We start from the raw sequence: 12,904 nt of genomic DNA, 5'->3' as shown, positions 1-12,904 counted from the left end.
TCACCCAAGTCCAAGAAACCCAGAGAGTCCCAAACAGGATAAACCCAAGGTGAAACACCCCAAGACACATATTAATCAAATTAACAAAGATCAAACACAAAGAACAAATATTAAAAGCAGCAAGGGAAAAACAACAAATATCACACAAGGGAATTCCCATAAGGATAACAGCTGATCTTTCAATAGAAACTCTTCAAGCCAGGAGGGAATGGCAAGACATACTTAAAGTGATGAAAGAAAATAACCCACAGCCCAGATTACTGTACCCAGCAAGGATCTCACTCAAATATGAAGGAGAAATCAAAAGCTTTACAGACAAGCAAAAGCTGAGAGAATTCAGTACCACCAAACCAGCTCTCCAACAAATACTAAAGGATATCCTCTAGACAGGAAACACAAAAAGGGTGTATAAACTCGAAACCAAAACAATAAAGTAAATGGCAATGTGATCATACTTATCAATAATTACCTTAAACATAAATGGGTAGAATGCCCCAACCAAAAGACAAAGACTGGCTGAATGGATACAAAACAAGACCCCTATATATGTTGTCTACAAGAGACCCACCTCAAAACAGGGGACACATACAGACTGAAAGTGAAGGGCTGGAAAAAGGTTTTCCATGAAAATAGAGACCAAAAGAAAGCAGGAGTAACGATACTCATATCAGATAAAATAGACTTTAAAACAAAGGCTGTGAAAAGAGACAAAGAAGGACACTACATAATGATCAAAGGATCAATCCAAAAAGAAGATATAACAATTATAAATACATATGCACCCAACATAGGAGCACTGCAATATGTAAGACAAATGCTAACAAGTATGAAAGGGTAAATTAACAATAACACAATAATAGTGGGAGACTTTAATACCCTACTCACACCTATGGATAGATCAACTAAACAGAAAATTAACAAGGAAACACAAACTTTAAATGATACAATAGACCAGTTAGACCTAATTGATATCTATAGGACATTTCATCCCAAAACAATGAATTTCACCTTTTTCTCAAGTGCACATGGAACCTTCTCCAGGATAGATCACATCCTGGGCCATAAATCTAGCCTTGGTAAATTCAAAAAAATTGAAATCATTCCAAGCATCTTTTCTGACCACAATGCAATAAGATTAGATCTCAATTACAGGAGGAAAACTATTAAAAATTCCAATGCAGGGCGGCTGAACAACACGCTACTGAATAACCACAAATCAGAGAAGAAATAAAAAAAAGAAATAAAAATTTGCATAGAAACAAATGAAAATGAAAACACAACAACCCAAAACCTGTGGGACACTGTAAAAGCACTCCTAAGGGGAAAGGTCACAGCAATACAGGCATACTTCAAGAAACAAGAAAAAAGTCAAATAACCTAACTCAACACCTAAAGCAACTAGAAAAGGAAGAAGTGAAGAACCCCAGGGTTAGTAGAAGGAAAGATATCTTAAAAATTAGGGCAGAAATAAATGCAAAAGAAAAAAAAGAGACTATAGCAAAAATCAACAAAGCCAAAAGCTGGTTCTTTGAAAGGATAAATAAAATTGACAAACCATTAGCCAGACTCATCAAGAAACAAAGGGAGAAAAATCAAATCAATAAAATTAGAAATGAAAATGGAGAGATCACAACAGACAACACAGAAATACAAAGGATCATAAGAGACTGCTATCAGCAATTATATGCCAATAAAATGTACAATGTGGAAGAAATGGACAAATTCTTAGAAAAGTACAACTTTCCAAAACTGGACCAGGAAGAAATAGAAAATCTTAACAGACCCATCACAAGCACAGAAATTGAAACTGTAATCAGAAATCTTCCAGCAAACAAAAGCCCAGGTCCAGACGGCTTCACAGCTGAATTCTACCAAAAATTTAGAGATGAGCTAACACCTATCCTACTCAAACTCTTCCAGAAAATTTCAGAGGAAGATAAACTTCCAAACTCATTCTATGAGGCCACCATCTCCCTAATACCAAAACCTGACAAAGATGCCACAAAAAAAGAAAACTACAGACCAATATCAATGATGAATGTAGATGCAAAAATCCTTAACAAAATTCTAGCAATCAGAATCCAACAACACATTAAAAAAATCATACACGACGACCAAGTGGGCTTTATCCCAGGGATGCAAGGATTCTTCAATATCTGCAAATCAATCAATGTAATATACCACATTAACAAATTGAAAAATAAAAACCATATGATTATCTCAATAGATGCAGAGAAAGCCTTTGAAAAAATTCAACATCCATTTATGATAAAAACTCTCCAGAAAGCAGGAATAGAAGGAACATACCTCAACATAATAAAAGCTATATATGACAAACCCACAGCAAACATTATCCTCAATGGTGAAAAATTGAAAGCATTTCCCCTAAAGTCAGGAACAAGACAAAGGTGCTCACCTTTACTATTCAACATAGTTTTGGAAGTTTTGGCCACAGCAATCAGAGCAGAAAAATAAAAGGAATCCAAGTTGGAAAAGAAGTTAAACTCTCACTGTTTACAGATGACATGATCCTCTACATACAAAACTCTAAAGACTCCACCAGAAAATTACTAGAAGTAATCAATGACTATAGTAAAGTTGCAGGATATAAAATCAACACACAGAAATCCCTGGCATTCCTATACACTAATAATGAGAAAATGGAAAGAGAAATTAAGGAAACAATTCCATTCACCATTGCAACAAAAAGAATAAAATACTTAGGAATATATCTACCTAAAGAAACTAAAGACCTATATATAGAAAACTATACAACACTGGTGAAAAAATCAAAGAGGACACTAATAGATGGAGAAATATACCATGTTCATGGATTGGAAGAATCAATATAGTGAAAATGAGTATACTACCTAAAGCAATTTATAGATTCAATGCAATCCTTATGAAGCTACCAATGGTATTCTTCACAGAGCTAGAACAAATAATTTCACAATTTATATGGAAATACAAAAAACCTCGAGTAGCTAAAGCTATCTTGAGAAAGAAGAATGGAACTGGAGGAATCAACCTACCTGACTTCAGGCTCTACCTCAAAGCCACGGTCATCAAGACAGTATGATACTGGCACAAAGACAGAAATATAGATCAATGGAACAAAACAGAAAGCCCAGAGATAAATGCACGCACCTATGGACACCTTATCTTTGACAAAAGAGGCAAGAATATACAATGGATTAAAGACAATCTCTTTAACAAGTGGTGCTGGGAAAACTGGTTAACCCCTTGTAAAAGAATGAAACTAGAACACTTTCTAATACCATACACAAAAATAAACTGAAAATGGATTAAAGATCTCAACGTAAGGCCAGAAACTATAAAACTCCTAGAGGAGAACATAGGCAAAACACTCCCCAACATACATCACAGCAGGATCCTCTACGACCCACCTCCCAGAATATTGGAAATAAAAGCAAAATTAAACAAATGGGACCTAATTAAACTTAAAAGCTTCTCACAACAAAGGAAACTCTAAGCAAGGTGAAAAGACAGCCTTCAGAATGGGAGAAAATAATAGCAAATGAAGCAACTGACAAACAACTAATCTCAAAAACATACAAGCAACTCCTATAGCTCAATTCCAGAAAAATAAATGACCCAATCAAAAAATGGGCCAAAGAGCTAAATAGACATTGCTCCAAAGAAGACATATAGATGGCTAAGAAACACATGAAAAGATGCTTAACATCACTCATTATCAGAGAAATGCAAATCAAAACCACAATGAGGTACCATTTCACGCCAGTCAGAATGGCTGCGATCCAAAAGTCTACAAACAATAAATGCTGGAGAGGGTGTGGAGAAAAGGGAACCCTCTTACACTGTTGGTGGGCATGCAAACTGGTACAGCCACTATGGAGAAGAGTGTGGAGATTCCTTAAAAAACTGGAAATAGAACTGCCTTATGATCCAGCAATCCCACTGCTGGGCATACACACTGAGGAAACCAGAAGGGAAAGAGACACGTGTACCCCAATGTTCATCGCAGCATTGTTTATAATAGCCAGGACATGGAAGCAACATAGATGTCCATCAGCAGATAAGAAAGCTGTGGTACATATACACATGGAGTATTACTCAGCCATTAAAAAGAATACATTTGAGTCAGTTCTAATGAGGTGGATGAAACTGGAACCTATTATACAGAGTGAAGTAAGCTAGAAAGAAAACCACCAATACAGTATACTAACGCATATATATGGAATTTAGAAAGATGGTAATGATAACCTTGTATGTGAGAGAGCAAAAGAGACACAGATGTATAGAACAGTCTTATGGACTCTGTGGGAGAGGGAGAGGGTGGGATGATTTGGGAGAATGACATTGGAACATGTATAATATCATATATGAAACAGATTGCCAGTCCAGGTTCAATGCATGATACTGGATGCTTGGGGCTGGTGCACTGGGAAGATCCAGAGGGATGTTACAGGAAGGGAGGAGGGAGGGGGTTTCAGGATGGGGAACACGTGTATACCTGTGGCAGATTCATGTTGATGTATGGCAAAACCGATACAGTATTGTAAAGTAATTAACCTTCAATTAAAACAAATAAATTTATATTCGAAAAAAAGAAAAAGAAAATCTAACTTACCTTGCCAAAAAAAAACTTAACTCACAACTCTCAAGTTATACCTCCTTTTTAGTCGACAGCTTAATTCTTAATTTTGGCCTATCACACTGGCAAAAATATAAATATCCATTGTTAGGAGGGTACAGAAAAAGTGTATGAGAGAGTATACTCTCATACACAATGGAAATGCTCACTCAAAGCCTTAAAAAGGTGTGGAAAATGAAGTATTTCCTGCTATATCAGTGGGCAAGAAATGTCATAGCTATCGTAATTCTGGCCCTCCAAATGTGAATTTCTGAGCCATGCCAACAAGAGGAACTCCCTACAAGAGGAACTTAAGGATGTCACAGTCATCAGTGGTTATAGCTCTCCAGTGTGACCTAAGGGAATTCATGAAGAGAAGAATATATCTGTAAAAATGCAGGGTACTGGTCCTAGATAGGCGACATGCAGGTGAAAGGAATGACTTTAATAATCCCAGATTCTTGCATCTTCCCATACAGGCAAGAACCCAAAATTTCTTGATATCTAGTTTTCCTTACTTAACAATAATCTTTGATGTTCAGACTGCCTGCCTGCTTTGTTGCAAACTTGTATATAGCCTGACTCCCTCTCCTGCCTCTGGGAAGCAGTTCCTCAGGGCTACTGAGATGCTGTCTCCCAGGGAGTCCTAAACATTCCCACCAAATAAAGCATTTCTCAACTTTCAAAAAGCAAAAAAAGAAGAAGGTGAAAGAGGAGATTGAAAAAGCTGGCTTAAAACTCAACATTCAAAAAACTAAAATCATGGCATCTGGTCCCATCAGTTCAATTCAGTCCAGTTCAGTTCAGTCACTCAGTCGTGTCTGACTCTTTGCGACCCCATGAATCGTAGCACGCCAGGCTTCCCTGTCCATCACCAACTCCGGGAGTTCACCCAAACTCATGTCTATCGAGTCAGTGATGCCATCCAGCCATCTCATCCTCTGTCGTCCCCTTCTCCTCCTGCCCCCAATCCCTCCCAGCATCAGAGTCTTTTCCAGTGAGTCAACTCTTGGCATGAGATGGCCAAAGTATTGGAGTTTCAGCCTCAGCATCATCACTTCATGGCTAATAGATAGGGAAATATTGGAAACAGAATTCTGAATACTCTGAATTCTTTATCAGATAAATTGCCTGTTTCTTCTTCATTTATTTGGTCTTCTGGGTTTTTGCTTTGCTTCTCCATCTGCAACATATTTCTCTGTCATTTCATTTTGTCTATCTTACTGTTTTTATGGTCTCCTTTTCACAGGTGGCAGGGTGTTATTTCCGTTTGCTTCTGTTGTCAGTCCCCTGGTAGGTGAGATTGGCCCAGGGGCTTGTGGAAGCTTCCTGGTGGGAGGGCTTAGTGCCTGTGCTCTGGCAATTGGAACTGAGCCTTTTCCCTCTGATAAGCAGGGTATTTGGGGATGTCTGTGAGCATAGAATTACTAGGCAACCTATCTACTGGTGGGAGAGGCTGTATTTCTGTCTTGTGCTTTTTTGGCATGGAGTCTATAGGCACTGGAGTCTATAGGCAGTTGGGTGGAGTGAGGGCTTGGTGTTGAAATACACACTTCCAGGATAGCACATGTGAATTAATATTCTATGGACCCCAGATTCTCTGGCAGTACAGCGTCCTGGACTCAGTGCTCCCACCACAGAGGTACAGAGGTCTGATTCCTGCTGGGGAGCCAAGAGTCCACAAGCCACAACTGTGGCCAGAGAAAATAAGAAAAATAAATAAAAGGGAAAGAAAAAAAAAAAAACAAGACAAACAGTAAAAATACAAAAAGACAGCAACAACAACAAAATACTGACACACACACACACAAAGAAAACAGACACACTAAACACAACACAAATGACAGCAGCAAAACCAAACTTACAGAAACAAAGAAGCAGAGAGAATAGACAAAAAAGAAACAAAACAAACAAGATAACAAACAATGAACTCAAAAATGAGGCTAATAAATAAAGACTAAGCTAACAAAAAGTGAAAAGTAAATCAAACAATAGAAAGCAATCTAAAAAAATAAATGGAAAGAAAACATACAGCAAACACATAAAAATAATCAAAAGTAAAAGATGATAAAAACAACTGAAGAAAATGAAACAAAGCAAGGCAGAACAATAGCAATAAAAATATTTTCCTGGAGCTTCCTCTGTCAGTGTCCTTCCTCCTACAGGGAGCCAGAGCCAACCCCTGCCTCCCCAAGAGTCCTTCCAAAACTTCTAGGTAAGTCTCTGGATCTGCTGTGGGCACTGCAGAACCAGCTCAGACCCAACTGCCCCAACTCCCATGTGTCCTTGCCCCCAAAGTTCACTGCTGCAAAAGCTGGACTAGTCTCAGCAGTAACACTTATTATCTATTCAGATATTCCACAGACACAGGATGTACTGAGCCAATCACAGAGAATTAACCCACAGCCTGTACAGGTGCAGGGAGGCATTTCTGCGCCTCTTCCTTAGTTGCAGTGCCTCTGGGGTTCAGCTTTGGTTTGAGCCCCACTTGTGTGTGTGTGTGTGTGTGTGTGTGTGTGTGCGCACGCGCCACTCTCAGACATCTGTTCTGCACCCAGATGAGAGACAGAGAGTGAAAATAGTGTCTGAGTGGCACACACTTACTCAGACCAGCGGCCACAATGGGAGTGTGCACAAATTGCCTGTGGTGATGTAGACCAGCAGGCAGTTGCAACAGATGGGAGCACACTTGCCTTGGAGGGACTCCCTCCCAGTGCCCAGAGAAGCAGGGGCTGGTTTGTGGTGTGGGGGCTGTAGTGGTCCTACCCTTTGCATGCGACTTAACAATGGTGCCTCGTTTCCTAGGCAGAACACACTTCCTCCAGTTGGCATTCCCAGCCTCAGAGCCTCTCACTCCTGTCCTCTCTGTTGTATCTGTGAAGCCACAATGATCCTCTCCCAGGATCCACTCTCTTAACCCCACACTTTAGCATTCAGCCCCTGGCAGCACAAAGGCTCTCAAAGCTAATTCCAAACGTCGTTTTAAGATGGGAAACCCTCAGGACCACTGAGCCTACTTGTGTAGAAGAGGCTTTGGCTTGAGAGATGGGCAAGATGACTCAATGGGAGCCACTCCCAGTGCCTCTGAAGGCCAAAGAAGTTGGCAGGTGGGAAAGGGGTTATGATGGCAGCCCTGCCCCTTGCATGCCACTCAACAATGACACCTAGCTTCTATGGTGTCCCAGGCTTTATCTGCAAACTTTCCCAGCTGTAGAACTCCTTACTCCTGTCCCTTCAGGCTGTCTTTTCACAACAACAACTGTTCCCTCCCTGAGTCTTCACTCCAAACCCCATGTTCCAGCACCCAGGCCCCTCTGCAACAGGAGACACATGATTCAGGCTAGGATGAGCAGGGATGTGGCACAGACCATGCATGAAATTCTTAGTCTTGCCTTTCACAGATCATCCTCTGCTTTGATCTCCTGAAGGCCCATTTCTGTCCCAGCTTATTTCCCCACTGTGATGGGCTTTTTCTGAGTTTTGGGGACCTCCCTCCATCTTCAGCTTCCTGTCAGTGTTGCTGGTCCCTGTTTGATTACTCTTTTCTGTTTTACGTTTTTCATTTTGCCTGATTATGAGTGGATTTTTCTTGTACTTTTAGGTGTCCAAAGACCTCCTCTATTGTTCACCAAGTATTCTGTTGAGAATTATTCCATTTCTAGATGTATACTTGGTATATACATATGGGTGTGTGTGTGTGTGAAGAAGGACAAATTTCACAACCTCCTATTCTACCAACTTGACTTCTCCTCTTTATTATAATATTTAAAAAACATACAGTAGTCAGTGGAGATGCTGCTGAGCTAGACAAAAATGTTATGTCCTGACTTCTGGAACATGCATGCCTGGTGACTGTTTCAAAGCTTTCAAAGTAATACTTTTCAAGTATTTCTTCTTTCTCTTCCTCTACATTCTTCTCTTTTTCTTCCCTTCCCATTTTTAAAACTACATTCTTTAAAAGTTTGCTGATTATTTGGCCAAGACAAGTTAGTAGGTCATTATTCACAGTGACTGCAGGAAGAAATAAGAAAGATATGCAAAGACTATTACTAAATGCATTGCCAACACATCAGTGTACTAAACTGGACAGTAGGAGATATATTGATACATTAGGAAGTGAAGAGTAATATGGCAGAATGAAAGGTCTGAAGGGTTGAAGGAGAAGACAGAGAATAAACATTAAAACCTTTCAAAACTACTCTCTTTTAAAGATCTAAAACATGTTGGTATAGAGTAGAAGAAAAGAAACTCATCAGATAAACCCTAAGCATGTATTTAACTATTTCAGACATTTAGTTTTCTGATCCTCTCTCCCTTCCCAAACCTACTCTCAATCACTTGTATGTGGCGGTGTGAGTCTTAAATGATATCTTACATTCATTTTTGTTTTTATGCAATTTAAACCTGATATTTACTATTGGAATAAAAATGATTTATTTCCTGGTAAAGTAATCTTCAGCACGAGACAGCATTCTAGGGGATTGTAGGGGTCTGGTGAAATGGGACATCCAGATTCCATTAACTGTGTTCCCACATTCTACAGTAATATAAAGCCAGCATTGTAACTTTTCTCCTAAACCAGACATGATTCCTCACCAGCCACAGCCTATTATGAAAATCTTCAGTGCCCAAGAGGACAGTACAGAAAAGAGGACAGTTCAGCTCCAGCTGAACAGAGGAACTGTAGATGAATTATTGAGAGCTAAATCTCTGAAAAGGCATAATGAAGTATTATGCCAGGGCTGGGGAACACGCTAGGGCATTCTCTCTTGAACTTCAGTTATTCTCTAAAAATTCATTCCATTTGTCATATTTACACTTCACATGTGTCATGTAATATTTATATTTTTACTTTAATTGCTTTACACAAACGTCTTGAATTTTTAATTTGATTGAACATAGGAAATGATGTACATGAAATGGCAGATGAAATTTTAAAATTATAATATAATACATGTTATATATTTTTTTTATATGAGAGAGTGACAGACACAGAGACAAACAGGAAAAAGAGAGAAAGAGAGATTATAAAGGCTGGAAAATTCAAAATCTGAAACTGAAAACCCGTGGAAGGCCATCAGGCAAGAGGATTATCTGTTACCCAAGAAAGGCTTAGACTTTTGCTCTGTTCAGGCCTTCAGTGGATGAAGGACTACCCACCTTATAGAGGGAAACCTCCTTTACCCAGACCACTGATTTATATACTGAAAGGTGAAAGTCTGTCACTAAGTTGTGTGCGACTCTTTGTGACCCCACGGAATGTAGCCCTCTCTCTGTGGGATTCTCCAGGCAAGAATACTTGAGTGGGTTGCCATTTCCTTATCCAGGGGATTTTCCTGATCCAGTGATCAAACTGGCATCTCCTGCTTGTTAGGCAGACACTTGACCGCTGAGCCACCAGGGAAGCCCATCTCATTCAAAACATCCTTAGAGAAATACATGGAATAATATTTGACCAATTATCTGGGCACCATGTGCTAGTTTAAATGACTCATAAATTAACTATGCTTCCTTCCAGCATACTGACAAATTATATGAAGGAAGTGACCAGGAAAGAGGTTTATTTAACATATATTCCATGTAACCAGTAGGGTAAACCTAAAAAATTGGTTTATATTACAGTGAAATTCTTCTTAATGATTGAGAAGTTGTATATGAATGGCAATTAACTTCAATGACTGAATGGCTCATAGTGATTTCAACCTTCATTAAAAAATAGTTGCATTATGGCATTACTTACCAGATTGGGCCTTTCGATATTTCAAAGGAGAAGGACGTCAGAAAATTTGAACAATGCTCTGAGCTTACTTCATAGAGTGAAGTAGTACAAAGAGGACAGTTGGGAGAAGTTATGTAGGAGTAGGTGGTGGGTCATGTGGGTAGTTATGTGCAAAAAGCTTGCTTTCTGTTGTTGGTCTAGAGTCTGAGCTGCGCAACACCTGAATTACAGTAGATGATGCTAAACTCTTAGTGAATTCCCTGTGACCCAAGGTGAAACAGATTTCTAAAGGCTGCAAGAATCAGCTTGATGTCTTTTATCTGAGGGAGAAAAGCAGTGAAAGGAGGCTCCTAGAGGTCACCACTTTACTGAACATATCCAAGTATTATGATGGGAAGGCTGGAGAGATGATCTGCAACCTGCCCTCGGTCCATTTTAGAAGAAGAAAGGAGACAGATTAGGAGGTCATGGATCAAAGGGGAAAGCATTATAAGAAGGACCTGAGGTAAAGAGAAAGGTGTCACTAGATAGCCAGGCTCTTTTCAACCCAGGATGTACAACAAAATGGCAACCAGTTCAAGTGGAACAAGGCAGGCACTTTGATAATTCATTGAAGGTGAAAGGTATCAAAGAGGAGTCTTCTCCAATCAAGAAAGGGAGGCTTTGACTCCAAGTTAAAGAACCCTCCCAAATCCTCCCACTGCCATAAATCCCTGAAACTGAGAGCTTAAGACAGGGATTGTGTGAGTCATGGGGAGATAATCCAGTGAGGAGATCCTGGAGCAGGACATTTCCTCTTTCTGGAGTCCCTGTCAAGCCACTTATGGATGGATTTGCATTTTGGTTGGGAAATGACTGAACCGGGCCTGTTTTGGCAGCTCTGCTTCCTCCTGGGTGGGGCAGCAAGTCCCTATAAAAAGGCCCTCTGCTGCATCACTGCCATCCTCCTGCTACTCAAGTCCGGATAGCTTTTGGAGAACCTGGTGAGTCTGAGTCTTCAGTTCAGCTTTATTCTTGGGCTCTCTACTTATGAATTAATTCTGGCTATAGCAAATTTGGTGTGTCCAAAGGTATTGTCATGACTTAGTGCTCCTTAATGGATGGGAGCTTGGAATTTGAACACAGTGATATACAGTATTTATTAAGTTTCTGGTACAGAGTTTGAATTCCTTTAAGGAAGAGATTAAAACAAAATCCGTGACAAGAAGAGGTAAAGAACGGAGCACTTTTCCTCTTTCTGTTTCTTTCTTCTGTCCTTCTGCTGTTATTTCAGAGGCATTTCTCTTTGAAGGTGTGGGGCCCTTGTATCCTTCCTGGTGGCCATTTGCTCTGTATGCAGGTCATACTTCTGGGACCTCATGAGAGCTAATGATGATGAGAATTGCTTGTGAGTTTACCCAGGATTTTGGAACTTATGATGGCCTTATTGAAGATGCTGTTTTCAGAAAGAAAAAAAAAGAATAGAACAACACTGATTGGTTTTCTGAAAAAAAATTTTTTAAGTTGTATGTTAAAAGATTTTCTCTGAGCCAATAATACAATTTGTTGAAGAGGGAGAGAGAGGCCAGAAGTTCATTGAAAGGGATTAAAGAGATCAAACCACATTCTTAGAGACTGGAGAGAGTCTATCTGATATTATTACACGAGCTCAGACTTCTCTCCCTGTAGCAGTCCCTTCTTGTGAACACTGTCATGTAATTTCTTTCAGATTCTAAGACTCCAGAAAGATGTCTCAGCAGCAGCAGCAGCAGCAGCAGCAGCAGCAGCAGCAGCAGCAGCAGCAGTGCAAGCAGCCCTGCCAGCCACCTCCTGTAGTATGCCCTCCCAAGTGCCCTGAGCCCTGCCCACCTCCAAAGTGCCAGCAGAAATGCCCTCCTGTGCCACCTCCCCAACAATGCCAAGAGAAGTGCCCACCCAAGTGCAAGTAACAGCATCAGCTTTCATCCGGATCCGGAAAGGATGAGGACGACTGACTCACCTAGCTCCACAGCTCCACCTTCATCTTCTCTTTAAAGCCTATCATGGATACAGAAGAAGCTTCTCCACCCTTCAGCCGGCAGTATGCCTGTGGTGATTCCTGACTGCCAGAGGTTTCCTTCCTGAGGCTGCTGTTCTGCTCTCCTCTGGGAAGACAGCTGAGAAAACATCCCAGAGCTTCAGATGGAAGAGCAGCAGCTTTTCTCCCGGGCACCATGGGAGGATTCTCTCCCTCCCTTGGGTCTGTCTGTCACCTGGGCAGGGGTTTCTACCAGCTGGTCAACTGTTGCTTATCTTCCTCTTCACGAATAAACTACAGTTCCTTTGGGTGATGTCAAAAAGTTTCCTTTCTTTTAAAACTGTTTTTAGTAATACTATACCATCATCAGATTTTGTTTCTATCCTTTGATGCCAAGGTTCAAGCTCTCACAATCAGCATTGTCTAAATTTTGAGTCATATGAAAGAATACTTCTATGTAATTCCAATTCCACGTTATTTCCTTAATTATCACTTGATGGTTGAGGAACAAAATATTTACCTCTCCTAGTTTTCAGTCCCTTTAGTAAAATGTAGGGAAAATTGTATTTTCATT

General features: G+C 40.2%; 1 long non-coding RNA gene across 1 annotated transcript; it reads left to right on the top strand.

The window, feature by feature from the left end:
• The first annotated feature begins 11,273 nt into the window (after positions 1-11,273).
• Positions 11,274-12,652, top strand: LOC113886745. The gene is made up of 2 exons (XR_003509541.1): positions 11,274-11,317; positions 12,043-12,652. It is a non-coding gene; the product is annotated as an uncharacterized LOC113886745 (long non-coding RNA).
• The last annotated feature ends 252 nt before the right edge of the window (positions 12,653-12,904 follow it).

The sequence above is a fragment of the Bos indicus x Bos taurus genome, chromosome 3, assembly GCF_003369695.1.
Source record: "Bos indicus x Bos taurus breed Angus x Brahman F1 hybrid chromosome 3, Bos_hybrid_MaternalHap_v2.0, whole genome shotgun sequence".
NCBI classification, from domain to species: Eukaryota; Metazoa; Chordata; class Mammalia; order Artiodactyla; family Bovidae; genus Bos; species Bos indicus x Bos taurus.
The sequence above is the reverse complement of the archived record's forward strand: the minus strand, read 5'-3'. Positions and strand labels throughout refer to the sequence as shown.